General features: G+C 43.3%; 1 protein-coding gene across 1 annotated transcript in view; it reads right to left on the reverse strand.

Moving 5' to 3' along the window:
- Positions 1-18,338, reverse strand: part of PIK3AP1 (phosphoinositide-3-kinase adaptor protein 1) — a 125,406-nt gene that overhangs the window by 38,736 nt on the left and 68,332 nt on the right. The gene's annotated exons all lie outside the window — the stretch shown is intronic.

Genomic DNA, 18,338 nt, shown 5'->3' on the forward strand with positions numbered 1-18,338 from the left:
GGCATCACAGGGCATGTGGTCTCTGCAGAAGATAATAATTTCTGAGGCTGGGAAGTCCAAAGTCCATCTAGTGGTGGTGACAGTGACCCGGGGGTCTCACATTGCAAGATGGTGGAAGCAGAGAGAGCCTATACGGAGTTATTTTGGAGACTGGAAAATCCATGGTCCAGGGGGAACATCTGGTGAAGGTCTTCTTCTGGGTGGGAACTTTCTGCAGGGTCTCATGGTGAGGCAGGCAATCCCATGGCAAGAACAGCCCAGATTAATTTTCTTAATTGCTGTTTTATGGCACATTCCCCCCCTGGAGTTAGAACACTGGGAAGGAAGATATGTTCTGCAGCTGGAACCTCTACCTGACCAAGATCCTGTATTTCTCCCTCCCCCCACTTACCTCAACCTCCACTCTCAGCTGCCTGACCCTGACCCTAGCCAATTTTTGACACTCTTCATTTTGAAACTCTTCATTTACCCAACAATAAAATACAGAGGAATATACCCCCCCCAAAAGACTTGCTTGGGTCATACACCCCTAGAGATGAGAGGAGAAAGAAACTCTGCAAGACTGTTGTCAAGCTTTGTACTGCCCAATGCTGACCAAACCCAGTCTCCCAGGCTGGTAACACCAGAGTGCAAACTTCACACACATAATCTGTCATCCCTGTTGACACAGTGGTAAGAGAGTCAAGCAATGGCCCAGCTATTTTCATAACAAAGTTCAATTTGAGAGAACTGATTTCCATATCTAAGAGTTAATGCAAAATTGAAGGAGCTATAAAGAAAACTAGGGAAATAAAATGTGGAAGAAAATATAGCAGCCCTGGCTGGTGCTGGCATGCTAATATGATGAGGATACAGACATCTACTCCAGTATATAGTCCCCATCTTAATGTGCTGATTTTCTGTGGGTTAAAGAACCAGTAATATCACATGCATCATGACTCCTTGATATGATGCACCAAGAAAGACATGACATCATTTCTATGGCATTCTTGCCAAAAAGTCATAACCTCAGTTCTATCATAGAAAACATCAGACAAGCCCAAATTGAGGGGCACTCTACAAAATAATTGATCAGTGCTCTTCAAAAATGTCAAGATAAGGAAAGACTGAGAAACTGTTACAAATTGGAGAAACCAGGAGAAATAACAAAATGCATTGTAAGGTCCTAGAAAGGATCCCTGAACAGCAAAACAGCATTAGTGAGAAAACTAGTTAAATTTGAACAAAGTCTGTAGTTTAGTTAGAAGTATCATGCCAATGCAATTTCCTGACATTGATCATTGTACTGTGGTTATGTAGGATGTTAATACTAGAAGAACCTGGATGAAAGGTATGCACGAACTCAAATATTTTTGCAACATTTCTCTAAGTCTAAAAGTAGTTCAAAATAAAACTTAAAAAAAAAAGAGGAAGGAAAGACAAGAATAACGAGAAAAGGAGAGGAGAACTAACTAAGTGTAACTTCTAGGGATGACCCCAGGATCCTCCTTCCTGTTCACCAGTGCTATGAGGACAAGTACCTTCCAATGACACTTGTAGAGCATGTATATGTGGGTACAATGATTGAGATGGTGCTAAATGAGCCACCTGTGAAAAACAAATATTTTTGCTTTACAGTCACATCTTGATTGGTGGTTAAGAGTATGATTTTGGAAGTGGACAAACTAGGCTCTGCTAAATATCAGCTCTATGACCTTAGTAGAAGTATGCAGCCTCCTTCAGCCTCCCTGAGAGTGTCTAGCAGTATGATTAGAAGCCTGGATATCATTCTGTGTATGACTACACACTCGCTAGTCCAACACCAACCAGTCCTTTCAGGTCCAACTGAACATTCAGACTCACAAGATGACCATAGGCCATGCTTGGCACCAGTCTACTCAGAAGGCTATAGGATACAAGCTAGCAGGGCAGTGCCAAGAGGCATTCTTCATTTCGGACAGTCCATGCACCAGACCAGCAGCTCAGGTGCAAAGAGATCCACAGCAGGCAGGTGCAGGTGCAGAAGCCACCCTGGTGGAAAACTTCATCTCCTACAGGAGCAACATTTCCCGTAGCACCGCCAGAGGATAGCTTCCTGGGTCCCCACCAGAGGTATGCCAGAGTCACTGCCCTCGGGAAAGCGCAAAGAATGGTGTCCTTTTGGGTATTTATAATTCCTGTACAGCTCCTCTCAGTCCCACATACAATTCATCAATCAGGGGTCATTTTTATCCAAGGCAATGTTGCCTAGAAACATAGTTGACAATTGGCTCTTATCAGGTTACCAAGGTAACAGAGTTTGGAAGTAAACCAAAGGTCAAATTCTTAGGCTGAAAGGGAAAGGAAAGTTGTTATATTAACTCTTTGCCCATACTCATCTTGGGCCAGGTTGTTTAAATTCTCTCAGCTTCTCTTTTCCTGTCTGTAAACTGGTGAAAATAACAGTACATATCCCTTAGGTTTGTCATGGGTGTTAAATGAGAAGCTTGCCAGGTGCTTAGCACAGTAGCTATACATAGGAAGTGCTAAATGAATGCTAGCTGCTGTTATTACTGTTGTTTTTATTATTCAGTTCTATACCCAGGCTAATGTCCTAAAGCAGAAAACAATTCCAAAAACAGGACTGAATTTCCACTTTTTTAAAATGGTAATTTTGTTTGAACCCAACTCTTCTGCCTTCAGAGTAACGAATGCTTATGAGTTAATTCTACATTTGAAAGTCCACACATAATTCTCAAATATCTCATGTGTTACATATATTTTCTAGTAAAGACTTAACACACAATCAATATTTTCATATTTGAATATTCTTAAAGCAAGGAGAGATCTTCAAACAACAAGTGTCAATTTTCTACACTAGAATTCTCCATGGGAATCTGACTCACAGACAAGGCTTGCCAGGCATTTTCTTTATCATGACTCCTGAGTGCCAAGTGCTGCTGGACAGAACCCACAGGCTTCTTCCCTCCTTTGTCAGGGCTCTGTCGCTGCAGCCCAGGCCAGCCTTGAAGGCCGCACATCTTCGTCTTACACTTTCCTGAGCCCATCACATGCTTTGTGAGTGGGCTCAGCAAGGAACACCAAGGGGCAATTCTAGCAGCTCTTCTATCCCTACTGGCCCTAGTCTGCACAGCTAGAATCATAGGTGGAGGCTGACCATAAGGACAGAGCCTAAAGCTGGAGGGTCTGAGGCATGGCTGGAAGAGCATCATGGGGACCAGGGTACAAGGAGGAGAGGGAAGGGGATCTGCAGACACAGAGAAGGCCTGGAAGTAGGCCATAAAGGCACTGACAACGAATGCAGCCAATTGGATGGTCTGCATTCAGAGGACAAACACAAGCCAGAGAAAGGCAGCAGCTGAAACCAGGCAAGCAGTGAGGACCTGAAATGCTGGCCCCTGAGCAACTAGAGCAGGTCAGCATCATGGCCAGAGGCATGGACTTTGATATCCTAGAGACTTGTGTTCAAGCCCTGGTTCTGACTCTTACCAGCTCTGTGTCCTTGGGCAAGTCACTCAATATCACTATGCTTCTATATCTCCATCTGTAAAGTGGGGATAAATAGCAGTACCTACCTCGTAGGAAGATTATACGGGATAATTGAGACAATGCTTATAAAATGTTTAGCAACAGTGTCAGGCACTAAATATTCCTGTTATCGTTATTATTATATGAGCCAACTTGTTGCATTAGTTTTCTAAGGCGGCTATGACAAATTACCACTAAAAACAACAGAAATTTATTATCTGCCAGTTTTGTACTTCGGAAGTCTGAAATGGGGTTTCATTGGATCAAAATCAGGGTTTTAGAAGGGATACACTCCTTTCTGGAAGCTCTAGAGCAGGATTAGTCTTCTTGCCCTTTGCAGCTTCTAGAAGCCACCTGCATTCCTTGGCAGTGGACCCTCTTCCTCTGTCTTCAAAGCCAGCAATGTCAGGTGGAAAGCTTAGCTGAACTGAGTCATCATAGTGCCATCTCTCTGGTCTGTTTGCTGATTCCCTCTTCCACTTTTAAGGGTCTTTGTGATTACACTGGGCTCATCTAGATAATCCAGGATATTTTCCTTATTTTGAGATTAGCTCATTAACAACCTAAATTCCATCTGCAGCCCTAATTCCCCTTTGTAACCCAGCATAGTCACAGATTCAGGGACATCATCCCACCTCCCACAGATGTAACCATACATATGTCACGCACAGTCAGCCCGCCATGAATTTCCTTCCCACACTGAGCTAGTAAGGACAGCAGAGGACAGAGATCAGGACATGCTGAGGTGATTCCATCATCTTCACACACAGCCTCCCAACCTCGTCCTAATGTAGACACTAGTCTCTATGGAGGCTCGGAACGCATACTGCCTTAAACAAAGTTATCTAAAAACGATCTCCTTTCCATGTACATTATGAACAAAATGATTCTTTTTATACTTAATTGAACATAAATATTTTTGAACTAGACCAAGAACAGCAGATACATACATGGACATCCATGCCCCTATTCCACATCCATGGCAAACATCACTAACCAATCATAGTATTCTTTCTGGCCTCCGAAGCCTCTCAACACAGCATCCAGGCATTCAACACCAGCCAACTGGCACTGGCACATAAAATTATTTTAAAAACACTATTTGCCATACCTATAATGGGCACTAAGTCTCTGAGAGTAGCAGATATTACTTATATAACAATAAATAAAAGTTCCTGGTTGTTTGAAGTTAATAAGCAATAAGACCCTCTCAAGCTCTAAATGTGACAACTCTACGTGTACATACGACTCAGTTATATAGTCAGTAGCACACGAGTGACTGAAATACATAGAAAATTCTGTAGGTGAAGGGAATCTGTTTCCAGACAAAGGGCATTTTGTAAAGGAAAACAGAACAACAAATCTCTGCATTCCTGGATGCCCAGTGTTTGTACTTCAGATTCCAAGCACTTAACCTTCATCACTTGAAACAAACTGAAATGTGCTGAAACCTGCTGGTCTAAGGAGAAAGTGCAAAGTTCTTTCATTTCAGCAGAGACAAACAGCCATAACAACACAGTGAGGAGACTCTGGGGCCACAGTCTCCTTCTGCAAGAGCTGCTACAGAGTTACTCTGTACCTTATTTAAGGAGTCAATCAGAAAGAACCCACTCCTGGAATGCAAGAAGCTTGAACAGATGAGAGAACATCCAGGCAGGCACTTGATTAAGGAATGAATCAACAGCAATAATGAATTCTCAAAGACACCCATATGATACTCCTCATGGGACGTAAATCTAGACCACTTAGCTGCAGTGGAAATTCCATCCAGATTACATGTTCTTGATTTAATATGAAACCAAGTCTGAGTATATAATACAGTAAAATGTCAGCTACTGAAAGGCTCTCAAACCTTGAAAGTAGGGTTAAACAATTTTTCCCCAGTACGTATCTTTTATAGCCAAAAACAAAGAACCTTAGAGCAAGGGGCAGCATGGTAAAACATTTGAAGATTACCCGAAACCCGATTGGTTCAGTTTGCACCCAGGTGGAGTGGAGTGGTTTGATTGACAGTATCAGTTTTTTAAAAGTCCAACTTTTCCATACTCTAATAGAAAAGTGATGGGAAGGAGAGAGAAAGAAAAAGAGAGAGAGACATGCAGACAGAAGAATGGCAGTCTGAACCTAGAGGGGCTAAGGAGAGATGGCTGACACTGGCAATGAAAAACAAAGGTCTATGAATGAAAAGGTTAGGAGAGGCAATAAGCACATTTCGTGGTTTTCTTATGCCGACAACAAGTTCCTCAACACAGTTCCTTTGATAAGCACAAAGACCCTTGGCTGTGCAGGAATCAGGCCATGGGACACTTGCAGTGACCCACCGCCACTTGCATTCTCAAAGCACAGTGTCCTTTTCCTCCATGCATCATCTCAGTTTCTGGTTTTATATTTAGTTATGTGGTGGTTTTGTTTAATACCCAGCTCTTCCATTAGCATGTAAGCTCTGGAAGGCAGAGACCACACCAGCTTGCTCACTAACTCCTCGTCACCTGGCACAGAGTGACTTGAACACATGAAGGGTTCAATAAATATTTGTTGAAAGAATGAATGAGTAAATGAACAAACTATTAAAGCAATAAACAAATGAATACATGAATATGGAGGCATCTGGGCTTTGTGAAGGAAGCCGGACATGTCCCAACCTGAGAAAGGAGAGGGCAATTTAAGCAGAGGGAACAGCACAAGCAAATAAATGTATGGAGACGCGAAAGAAAAGGCAGCCTGGAGCAGCCAAAGGAAGTATTGCCACCCTGAGATGTCCCATACTTGAGGACACCTAATAGACGTCTCGCTACCGCCTAACAGCATAGCAAGGTCTGCATTGGCATGTCGACAAACTAGTCCATACCACAAAGCCTAGGATTTTGTCTCATTTTCTGGTACCTCAAATTCAAGAACTAGTTGAGCACCTATTGTGTACAGCACTGTGTTGGGCACTGTGGATGATACAAAGCTGTAAGACATGCTTCCTATCGAGGTCAGGAACAGGCAACCAGAGAAGCATGTAAGTAACCAGAGTCCAAGGTCATGGCTGTGCAGTGCCCTAAGGAAAGCATGATCTACAAGCTGTGCAGGTGCAAAGAGGAGAAAGGTAGCTGCTGGTGGTGGGGATTTTATCTTATTAACTTTGTTTATTTATTTATTTTTGGCAGCTGGTCAGTACAAGGATCAAACCCTGAACCTTGGTGTTATCAGCACCATGCTCTAACCAACTGGCCAGCCAATATTAATAACTTTATAACATTTGATACAGTATGCTTAAGTGCCTATGTCCCCAACACAGTTCTCATAATTCTAGAGGAGTGACAAGCAACAGAAAGTCAAGAAGTTTGCCGAGCTCATCCCCCTGCTTCCCAAGGAGTTCTGTCCCTGCTCGTAAGACCTCATGCTTTGCATCCAGCCCCACTGCTTCTGAAGCATCTCTTGGCTCTACAAGCCAGAATCTTCCCAAAAGGAATAGCAGGAGGGTGACACAGTCTCAGCAGACACAGGAAGGAGATTCCTGAGGGAAGGGGTGCAGATAGGGGAGGCAGTATGTTCCAGAAGCAAATCACTAAGTTAGTGATTTTGCCTACAAATCATCCTTCAGCTGGTTTCAGACCAGCGGGGCTGGGCTGTGAGGTCCTTCACTGTGCCCAACTGAATCCCCAGCTCAGGGAACCCAGCTTGCAGAGGGGGCTGTCATCGGAGAGCTCAGTTAAAGGAAACACTTACTGCTGGAGATGATTTTTTACAAAGGCTCCAGTTACTAAGGAGGTTGCTAAGGGAAGCCAGTAAGTTCACTAGGGCTAAGTCAGCTCTCTGCTACATACAAATTTGAGCCACATAACCGGGAGGGAGGGATCAGAGGTTTACAACAAAAGTTCAACACAGAGTAACATGAAGCAGAAGCCCACTGGGATTGATTCAAGAGACCCATGTGAGTCTGAAGTTTCTTGTAGTGAGCTACTACACCTTTTTCCTTTTGCTCCTTTCCCCTTAGGGAAAAAAAGATGAGCATCTGAGATACCAAAGCAGAACTACAATTCACCAAGTGATTACCTTGGAAACTGTCTAGACAGGGTCATCCTAGAACTGGCTCCCAAGAACCCGCAGCCTCAAGGAAGTCACCCGTCACTGGGTGAAGCTTTCAACAGGAAATTAATGACCCAAGTTAAAGGACCACCAGGACCACTGTATCATTCTCAGAAGGCAAGGATAGGGGCAAAAGAACTAAGTATGAAAAAACTTAGGAGATAGTGAAAACACCCAAAGAGAGGTTTGCTTTGATTTTTTAGTGTTTATGTAAATTTACCCTTCATACAGACATTTATTTCTTACATAGCAAAGTGCAGAAGTTGGTGGTTTAAATAAGTGGCATCTCGATCAAAAAATTCATGAGAGTTTTGGAAGCAGAGTTGAAGGTATGATAACGAGACCTATGGTTACCACCTGGTGGCAGCATATCTAAACTAAAGACTGAGTATGAGAGGGTGTGCGTGTGTGTGCGTGTGTGTGTGTGCGTGTGTGTGCGTGTGTGAGCGCAGTACCACACAAGTTCATGGGAAGCAGAGATTATAGCAGAATCTTAAAATCTTGGGGTCAGAACCCAACACCTCTCCCCAGTCCCCCTTCATTCAACACTGGGAGCTTCCCTACCACCATCCTACTTACTAGTAGTTTTGCATTCCCTTTGGAGAAGGGAATGAAGGCGACCTCATTACCATCCCTTTTTCCAAGCTCAAGTCAGAAAGAGGCAGATTTGTCCCAACAATGGTTAGGTGGTCTCTAAAGCAGTGGTAGGGAACTGGCTTAAAGCCTGGTGCTCTATAATGTTTCTTCTGTGAGGAAGTGAATGAATGAACACAGCCTAGTTTCCTTAATAAATTTATTTTCAGCAACTAGCGTTACCATCATGAATGATAACAAAGGTGGGGCACTGATAAATCTGGCTATTTAGACATTTTATTTTTTTTTATCACTAGTATCTCAAATTCGATATTTCTAAATCTGAACTCAACATATTTCCCCATATTAATTCCTTCCCTTATCTTTCCTATTTCTGTAAATGCCAACTTCCTTCCAAGCTGGAAATCCTTGGCTCCTCTCCTTAAAACCTCACCTACTGTAAATAGTGAGTTCTCTCTGCTGGGTTTTTGTTTTTGTTTTATTTTTTTTATTTATTTTTTATTTTTTATTTTTCTTAATTTTATTCTACCGATATACAATGTGGTTGATTATTGTGGCCCATTACCAATACCTCCCTCCCTCCTCCCTCTCCCTCCTCCCTCCCGACAATGTCCTTTCTGTTTGCTTGTCGTATCAACTTCAAGGAATTGTAGTTGTTATGTCTTCTTCCCCCACCCCCACGGTTTGTGTGTGTGTGTGTGTGTATGTGTGTGTTAATTTATTTATTTATTTTTAGCTCCCACCAATAAGTGAGAACATGTGGTATTTCTCTTTCTGTGCCTGATTTGTTTCACTTAATGTAATTCTCTCAAGGTCCATCCATGTTGTTGCAAATGGCAGTATTTCATTCGTTTTTATAGCTGAGTAGTATTCCATTGTGTAGATATACCACATTTTCCGTATCCACTCATCCGATGATGGACATTTGGGCTGGTTCCAACTCTTGGCTATAGTAAAGAGTGCTGCAATGAACATTGGGGAACAGGTATACCTTCGACTTGATGATTTCCATTCCTCTGGGTACATTCCCAGCAGTGGGATAGCTGGGTCGTATGGCAGATCTATCTGCAATTGTTTGAGGAACCTCCATACCATTTTCCATAGAGGCTGCACCATTTTGCAGTCCCACCAACAATGTATGAGAGTTCCTTTTTCTCTGCAACCTCGCCAGCATTTATCGTTCAGAGTCTTTTGGATTTTAGCCATCCTAACTGGGGTGAGATGGTATCTCAGTGTAGTTTTGATTTGCGTTTCCCAGATGCTGAGTGATGTTGAGCATTTTTTCATATGTCTGTTGGCCATTTGTATATCTTCCTTAGAGAAATGCCTGCTTAGCTCTTTTGCCCATTTTTTAATTAGGTTGCTTGTTTTTTTCTTGTAAAGTTGTTTGAGTTCCTTGTATATTCTGGATATTAATCCTTTGTCAGATGTATATTTTGCAAATATTTTCTCCCACTCTGTTGGTTGTCTTTTAACTCTGTTAATTGTTTCTTTTGCTGTGCAGAAGCTCTTTAGTTTGATGTAATCCCATTTGTTTATTTTTCATTTGGTTGCCCGTGCTTTTGGGGTTGTATTCAAGAAGTCTGTGTCCAGTCCTATTTCCTGAAGTGTCTCTCCTATGTTTTCTTTAAGAAGTTTTATTGTTTCAGGGTGTATATTTAATTCTTTAATCCATTTTGAGTTGACTTTAGTGTATGGTGAAAGGTGTGGGTCTAGTTTCATTCTCCTGCATATTGATATCCAGTTCTCCCAGCACCATTTGCTAAAGAGGTAGTCTCTTCCCCAGTGTATAGGCTTGGTGCCTTTGTCAAAGATCAGATAGCTGTAGGTGTGTGGGTTGATTTCTGGGTTCTCTATTCTATTCCATTGATCAGTGTGTCTATTTTTATGCAAGTACCATACTGTTTTGGATATTATAGCTTTGTAGTATAGTTTAAAGTCAGGTAGTGTTATACCTCCTGCTTTACTTTTTTTGCTCAGTATTGCTTTGGCTATACGTGGTATTTTGTTATTCCATATAAATGTCTGGATAGTTCTTTCCATTTCTGAGAAAAATGACATTGGAATTTTGATGGGGATTGCATTAAATTTGTATATCACTTCGGGTAGTATGGACATTTTCACTATGTTGATTCTTCCAATCCAAGAGCATGGGATATCTTTCCATCTTCTTGTATCCTTTCTAATTTCTCTCAGCAGTGGTTTGTAGTTCTCATTATAGAGATTTTTCACATCCTTGGTTAACTCAATTCCTAAGTATTTTATTTTTTTGGTGGCTATTGTAAATGGGCAGGCTTTCTTGATTTCTCATTCTGCATATTCACTATTGGAGAAAAGAAATGCTACTGATTTTTCTGTGTTGATTTTGCATCCTGCTACTGTGCTGAAATCATTTATCACCTCCAAGAGTTTTTTTGTAGAGGCTTTAGGTTTTTTGATATATAGGATCATGTCATCTGCAAACAGGGACAGTTTGACTTCATCTTTTCCAATCTGGATGCCCTTTATTTCCTTCTCTTCTCTGATTGCTCTGGCTAGTACTTCCAAAACTATGTTGAATAGGAGTGGTGAGAGTTGGCATCCTTGTCTAGTTCCTGTTCTTAAAGGAAAAGCTTTCAGCTTTTCCCCATTCAGGATGATATTGGCAGTGGGTTTGTCATATATGGCTTTAATTATGTTGAGATACTTTCCGTCTATACCTAACTTATAGAGGGTCTTTGTCATGAATGAGTGCTGAATTGTATCAAATGCTTTTTCAGCATCTATAGAGATGACCATATGGTCCTTGTGTTTGATTTTATTAATATGGTGTATCACATTTATTGATTTGCGTATGTTGAACCAACTTTGCATCCCTGGGATGAATCCCACTTGATCGTGGTGAATAATTTTACGTATGTGTTGCTGTATTCTGTTTGCTAATATTTTAGTGAGGATTTTTGCATCTATATTCATCAAGGATATCAGCCTGTAGTTTTCTTTTTTGGTTATAACTTTACCTGGTTTTGATATCAGGATGATGTTTGCTTCATAGAAAGAGTTCGGGAGATTTGCGTCTGTTTCAATCTTTTGGAATAGTTTGTAAAGAATCGGTGTCAATTCCTCATTGAATGTTTGGTAAAATTCTGCTGTGAATCCATCTGGTCCTGGGCTTTTCTTTGTTGGGAGCTTTCTGATAACAGCTTCAATCTCCTTTATTGTTATTGGTCTGTTCAGATTTTCTACATCTTCATGGCTCAGTTTTGGGAGCTTGTGTGTGTCCAGAAATTTATCCATTTCCTCCAGATTTTCAAATTTGTTGGCGTATAGTTGTTTATAGTAGTCTCGAATGATTCCTTGTATTTCAAATGAATCAGTTGTAATATCACCTTTTTCATTGCTAATTTTTGTTATTTGAATCTTCTCTCTTCTTTTTTTTGTTAGCCATGCTAATGGTTTGTCAATTTTATTTATCTTTTCAAAAAACCAACTTTTTGATTCATTGATCTTTTGAATTGTTTTTTTGGTTTCAATTTTATTAAGTTCTGCTCTGATCTTAATGATTTCTTTCCGTCTGCTAACATTAGGTTTGTATTGTTCTTGTTTTTCTAGTTCTTTAAGGTGAAGTGTGAGGTTGTTCACTTGCCATCTTTCCATTTTTCTGAGGTGAGCATTTAATGCAATAAATTTCCCCCTTAATACTGCTTTTGCAGTATCCCACAGGTTTTGGTATGATGTATCATTATTTTCAATAAATTTTTTGATTTCCTGTGTGATTTCTTCTTGGACCCATATGTCATTAAGTAGAATGCTGTTTAATTTCCATGTGTTTGTATAGTTTCCAGAATTTTGTTTGTTATTGATTTCTAGTTTTAATCCATTATGGTCTGAGAAAATACATGGGATAATTCCCATATTTTTGAATTTGTTGAGACTTGATTTGTGACCTAATATGTGATCTATCCTGGAGAATGATCCATGTGCTGATGAGAATGAATATTCTGAGGTTGTTGGATGGAATATTCTGTAGATATCTGCCAAGTCCAATTGGTGTAGTATGTTGGTTAAATCTTGTGTTTCTCTGCTGATTCTTTGCCTAGATGATCTGTCCAATATTGACAGAGGGGTGTTCAGGTCCCCTGCTACTATGGTATTAGTGTCTATATCCTTCTTTAGGTCTAGTAGAGTTTGTTTTATAAATCTGGCTGCTCCAACATTGGGTGCGTACATATTTATGATTGTTATGTCTTCTTGATGGATCAGTCCTTTTATCATTACATAGTGTCTCTCATTGTCTCTTTTTATGGTTTTTAGTTTAAAGTCTACTTTGTCAGATATAAGAATAGCTACTCCAGCTCGTTTTTCTTTTCTGTTTGCATGGTAAATCTTTTTCCATCCTTTCACTCTTAGTCTATGTGAGTGTTTATGGGTGATGTGCATCTCTTGAAAGCAGCATATAGTTGGGTCCTCCTTTTTAATCCAGTCAGCCAGTCTATGTCTTTTGATTGGGGAATTTAAGCCTTTTACATTAAGAGTTGTTATTGAAAGGTGTTGATTTATTCCTAGCATTTTATTGCTGTTTGGTTGTCTTAGGTGTCTTTTGTTCCTTGCTTTCTGATTTACTGTTTGGTTTCTGTGTTTGTTGGTTCCTTAGGTTGTAGATAGCATTTTTGTTTGTTTGTTTTCTCTTCATGAATGACATTTTTATTATAGTAGTGGGTTTAGATTTTTCTTGGGTTTTTATGGCAGTGGTAGTTATTTTTCAGGAACCAAACCCAGTACTCCCTTGAGACTTTCTTGTAAGGGTGGTCGTGTGGTGGTGAACTCCCACAGTTTTTGTTTGTCTGAGAAATATACTATTTGCCCTTCATTTCGGAAGGATAGCCTTGCAGGGTAGAGAATTCTTGGCTGACAATCTCTGTCTTTTAGTATTTTGAATATATCATCCCATTCCTTTCTAGCTTTTAGGGTTTGTGATGAAAAGTCTGATGTTAGCCTGATTGGGGCTCCCTTATACATGATTTGACGCTTCTCTCTTGCAGCTTTTAAGATTCTCTCTTTGTCTCTGAGTTTTGCCAATTTGACTATAACATGTCTTGGAGAAGACCTTTTTGGGTTGAATACGTTTGGAGATCGTTGAGCTTCCTGGATCTGAAGATCTGTGATTTTTCCTATACCTGGGAAGTTTTCTGCCACTATTTTGTTGAATATGTTTTCAATGCAATCTCCTTTTTCCTCCCCTTCTGGAATACCCATGACTTGGATATTTGAGCACTTAAGGTTGTCTGATATCTCTTTCAGATTTTCTTCAATGCCTTTGATTCTTTTTTCTTTTTTTTGTCTGCTTGTGTTATTTCAAACAGCCCATCTTCAAGTTCAGAGATTCTCTCTTCAACTTCCACAAGCCTGTTGGTTAAACTCTCCGTTGTGTTTTTTATTTCACTGAATAACTTCTTCAGTTCGGCAAGTTCTGCTACATTTTTTTTCAGGGTATTGATTTCCTTGTACATTTCCTCTTTCAGGTCCTGTATACTTTTGCTTGTTTCATCATGATGTCTAGCTGAGTTTTCTTGTATCTCCTTCAGTTTCCTTAGAATTATCACTCGAAATTCCTTGTCAGTCATTTCAAGGGCTTCTTGTTCTATAGGATCTAGAGCTTGTGATTTATTATCTTTTGGTGGTGTACTTTCTTGATTTTTCGTATTTCTGGTATCTTTTCTTTGATGTTTATTCATTGTGGCAGGGGGTTTCACAGTCCACAGGTTTGACACTATTGACTGACTAAGATGTTGCTGTGGTTGCCAATTTGGTATCGCTACCTGAGTGACTCCCTGTTCCGTGCGCTCTGGTCCGGGCTGCTGGGATGCGCTGAGGCACCGCAGAGCGTGTGGTCTCTGCAGAGCTTCCCCTTCCCCTGCAGGATGTCTCCCTGCTCTGTGCGCGCTAGGCCGGGCTTGGGATGGAGCCCAGTGGTGGTGGTGAAGCCTACCTGCTGCTGGATTGCGCGGCCGCAGCATGGACTCTGTAGAGTTCCCGCCTCCCCTGCCAGACGTCTCCCCGCTCTGTGTGCACTGGGCTGGGCTGGGAATGAAGCCGGGTGGCGGCGGTGAAGCCTACCTGTTGGATCAGGCAGTGGCGCCCCGCAGAGTGTGTGGTCTCCGTGGAACTTCTGCCTCTCCCGCTGGACGTCTCCCTGTCTCGGCACGGGTTGATTCGCTTCCAGCTCCAGGGACGAGCAGGTGGGGGCGGGGGGTTAGAAGCCATGGTCACTGCTGCAGCCCAGGGTGACACACGCCAGCTCAGGCCTCCATGTTTCCACCTCTATGGCTGCGGCTGCGACGGGGCTGTGGCGCACCAGCGGGTCGCGCGCGCAGGTTGGGGGAAGATTCCCGGTTCTCGGCAGGGTAAAGACACCCTTTCGAAGCTGTTCCTTTGAGCCGATTCTGCTACAGCTGCATCTGGCGCGGGCCTCAGGCTGCTTCTACTGGTGGCGGAAAAGCGGCAGGCAGCTCTCCTCTTCCGCCATCTTGACCTGGTTTACCTGTCCTATGGTTACACCTCCGGAGCTACGCAGACCGTGGCAGCCATCAATCCACGCACCTGCCTCCTGCTTCCATGCGGCCAAGGCTGGTCCTTTCCTCGTCACTGTCTGTCCCCAAGCTTCACCCACCTCAAGCACAGTTTTGGAAGCTGGTGAGTGGGAGTGCATCTGGTGAGGGCCTTCTTCCAGGTGGGGACTCCGCAGAGTCCCGAGTTGGTGCAGGGCATCTCATGTCAGGTGGCAAAAGCTCTCTGCTCTATTTAGACATTTAGAAATAGCTCCTGTAAAAGCATCCACCCCAGGGCTGGCAAATACAGACCCTAGAAGGGTGGGCCAGGAGAACCCTACATCCCAGTGGGGCAGCAGACAGACTTGCCCCGGAATCTAAAGACCCAGATTCTTGATTCAGTTCTCCCTTGATGGGACTTAAGCAAGTTACTAAATCTTGGAACCTTAGTTTTCTCCCCTGTAAAATGGAGATAGTTCAATCCACCAAGGCCAAGGACAGTCAGAAGAGATAGAGATAAAAGTACTCTGTCAACTCCAACGGGCTGCCAGATGTTCCGAGTTATTACTGTGCTGGGTAGTGCTGCAAATACGCATTTTAGATTCACCTGTTGTCCTCTACACTAGTTCTTTATTAATTAAGCTGGCTTCTCATCTAGAGAGTCACTGCTAATAAAGTGAATGATTCCTATCTCAGATCCAAGTTGTTGCTTTTTCTGAGCCAGTAGGTAAGCAATCATTATCAAGGTTAAACCCGACAACCACAGAGACAGAAACACAAACCAAGCCATGTCTAGGGTATAGGACCTGGCGCATGAAAAATGTGGGGAGTTTCCTTTCCCCATCCAAAAAGCAGCCAAATTCTAGCCTGCCTTCCTTCTGGTAGCCTCCTTCTAGGTCCACCTCAATGAGAAACCCCTGGCTCCATGTGACTTCACAAGTTGCCTCTGGCCACAAGCCAGGCTAGCCCCACAGCACACCACTGCCTTGGGAAGCTCTGGTGAGCCTCCCTGTCCCCGCTTGGAAGGGCCAGCAGATGAGCAGTAATGGGATGGTTGCCTTTAGCACTCCCTGCAGGTTTGCAGAGAGGTGGTGGGGAAATTTCAAGTGTTGGGACATCCAAGGGATAACAGGTGTTAAGACTCTCTGTCAACACTAAACTGCTAGAAAGTGGGAGATCCTTTAATTGTTCAACAGTCCCATGACTAGGATACAGGGCAGAAATGAAGACGCACAATCTCTGGATGCCCACGTGGGTACTGCTGGTTCTCCAGTGTCCTTTTGTGAATGAGTCCCTGCTCCACAATGGAAAGGCCGCCCCTTTGTATTTCCAACACCTAGAAGAGACAAGTAGCTGAAACATAGTAGGTGCTCCAGAAATGGTTGTTGGGTCCAAGGAGAGATGGATGTACATGCAAGGGCAGGAGGTGCCAGAGGCCATTTTGTTATGTGCTGTCTGGAGCCCCAGAAAGGGGAAGCATGGCTATAGTGACCAGAAGGTTCTTCTGAAAGAAACCAGGATTAAAGTTTGTAGCGTTAGATGAAAACTTCTGGCATGGTATCAAGAATATGGTCCTAAAGACAGAAGTGGATTCAATTCTGGGCTCTATCATTCACTGGCTGTGATATTTTGGAAATGTTGTTTGACCTCCTTTGCCTCAGTTTCCCCATTTGTAAAGTGCAGGTAACAGAAGCACTCCTAGAGCTGCTTTAAGAACTCGGTGAGATAGGGAGGTGGATGACAGGGACAACACCTTCTCTCCTCAAGTCCCTGCTGCGTCACGGCCCCTTAGGGGAGAGCTTCCTGCAGCAATTCCCTCCTCCCAGGCAGGTGCCAGAAGAGAGCTTCCATCGCCCTTTCCCTCAGAGGAGCAGCCAATCCCACTGGCCTAACAACCACTCGACCACACCTTGCAGGCCCTGGAGTCAGTGTCAAAGGCCCTGCTAGCGTCAGGGACTGCCTCTGGCTCCCTGACCAGCCTGCATCTCCTGCTCCCAGGCACCCTCCCGGTGCTACTTTTCCATGAGTTCATGGGCAGGAAAGTCAGGCCGGCTTCCCTGTAGGCCCAGGGCCTCTCTGTCTTCTTTTCAGGCTGAAAGGTGGCAATACTCAATCTTGCCCATTCCAGAAAGCCCTCCATCCATAAAGGTGATACACTGGTGGATATTTGTCTTGTCTTTCTACTAATTAGACCCAGAGGGAAGGAGGGCCTATAATACCTAGAAGGACCAGAAGTCCCATGAGCTAACAAGCCAGAAAGCAGGAGGGCCGGGGGCCTAGCCATGCCCCCCAACACATGCAACCACGCCAGCAACGACCATCGAGCCACCACAGAAGTGCCCCGGGCTCTCCCTAGCCAGGGCAGTAGGGGTCCAAGAGCCTCGGCCCTGCCCCCCCAACACTGGCAGCTAGCCCAGTGATGACCACCAAACCACCACAGGAAGAGTCCCGGGCTCTCCTGAGCCAGGGTGGTGGGTGGCTGAGGGCCTTGGCGATGTACCCCCATCACCACAGCCAGCCCAGTGACAACCACCAAGACACAGCAAGAAAGGCTCCAGGTTCCTAAGCTGAGGTGGTGGGGGATGGGGGCTTTTGCCACCCCCTCCTGACAACTGCACCCTGCCCAGCAATGACCACCGAGCCACTGCAGGAAGTGCCCCGTGCTCTTCCAAGCAGCAGGGGGCGGGCAAGAGCCTCAGCCACACCTCCCCGACACCACAGCCAGCCCAGCAATGACCATCAAGCCACAGCAAGAAGGGCCCTAGGCTCCCAAGCTGGGGTGGTGGGGGGTGAGGGCTTTTGCCACACCTCTCTAACATCTGCACTTGGTCATTGCCGCATTCCAGCCTGGCAATGACCAAGCCACCACTGGAAGCCCCCTGGTCTCCCCTGAGGGCATGCGGCAGGTGTCACAGACCTCAATCCCACTCGTCCTCCTTCCTCCTTCTTCCATCACATTTCCTTCCCCCTTCCCCTCTCTTCCTCCCTCCCAGCTGCTCTGCAACAACATCCTAGAATGTAAAAAATAATACTAATAAAATAAATAAATAGATAAAAATTTAAAAATTCTATATTAGTTGGGAATCAAATGACTTTTATCAACTCATTATACATTCCTATTTTGTTTCAAGTTTTTGTAAAAATGTATTAATTTTGCAATTGGGAAAAACAAGGTAACCCAAGATGGGCAAACTTTGCCAAGCCATTTACAAGAAAAATCATGTCCTGGAGTATGATATTTTGTAAATAAATTTCCCATATACTAATACAATAAAGTTAGTTTACACCTCTCCCCCAAACAAACCTGCTTATAATTTTCTGAGCCTAAAACTTAACCTGCTTCATATATAAACACATTTCATTTTTGCATACAATGAATTTTCCAGGAATTCAATTACTATGAAAATGGAGAGGAAATTGTGAAGAGCTGATGCCAACACTACGTGTGACATTCGAGTCACCAAGACAATAGATATGTCAATCAGCATTTGAGGCCATGACACTGACAGTGATTCTGAGTGTGGGTGTCTGCTTCTCATCATGTCCACTGATGCAGACATCCCGGAGCAGGTCCTCTGCTTTTATACTTCCTTTTACATTTCAGTTAGGGCAGTATATTTGATTTCTAAGAACTTT

The sequence above is a fragment of the Cynocephalus volans genome, chromosome 7 (genome assembly GCF_027409185.1).
Source record: "Cynocephalus volans isolate mCynVol1 chromosome 7, mCynVol1.pri, whole genome shotgun sequence".
In the NCBI taxonomy this organism is placed as follows: Eukaryota; Metazoa; Chordata; class Mammalia; order Dermoptera; family Cynocephalidae; genus Cynocephalus; species Cynocephalus volans.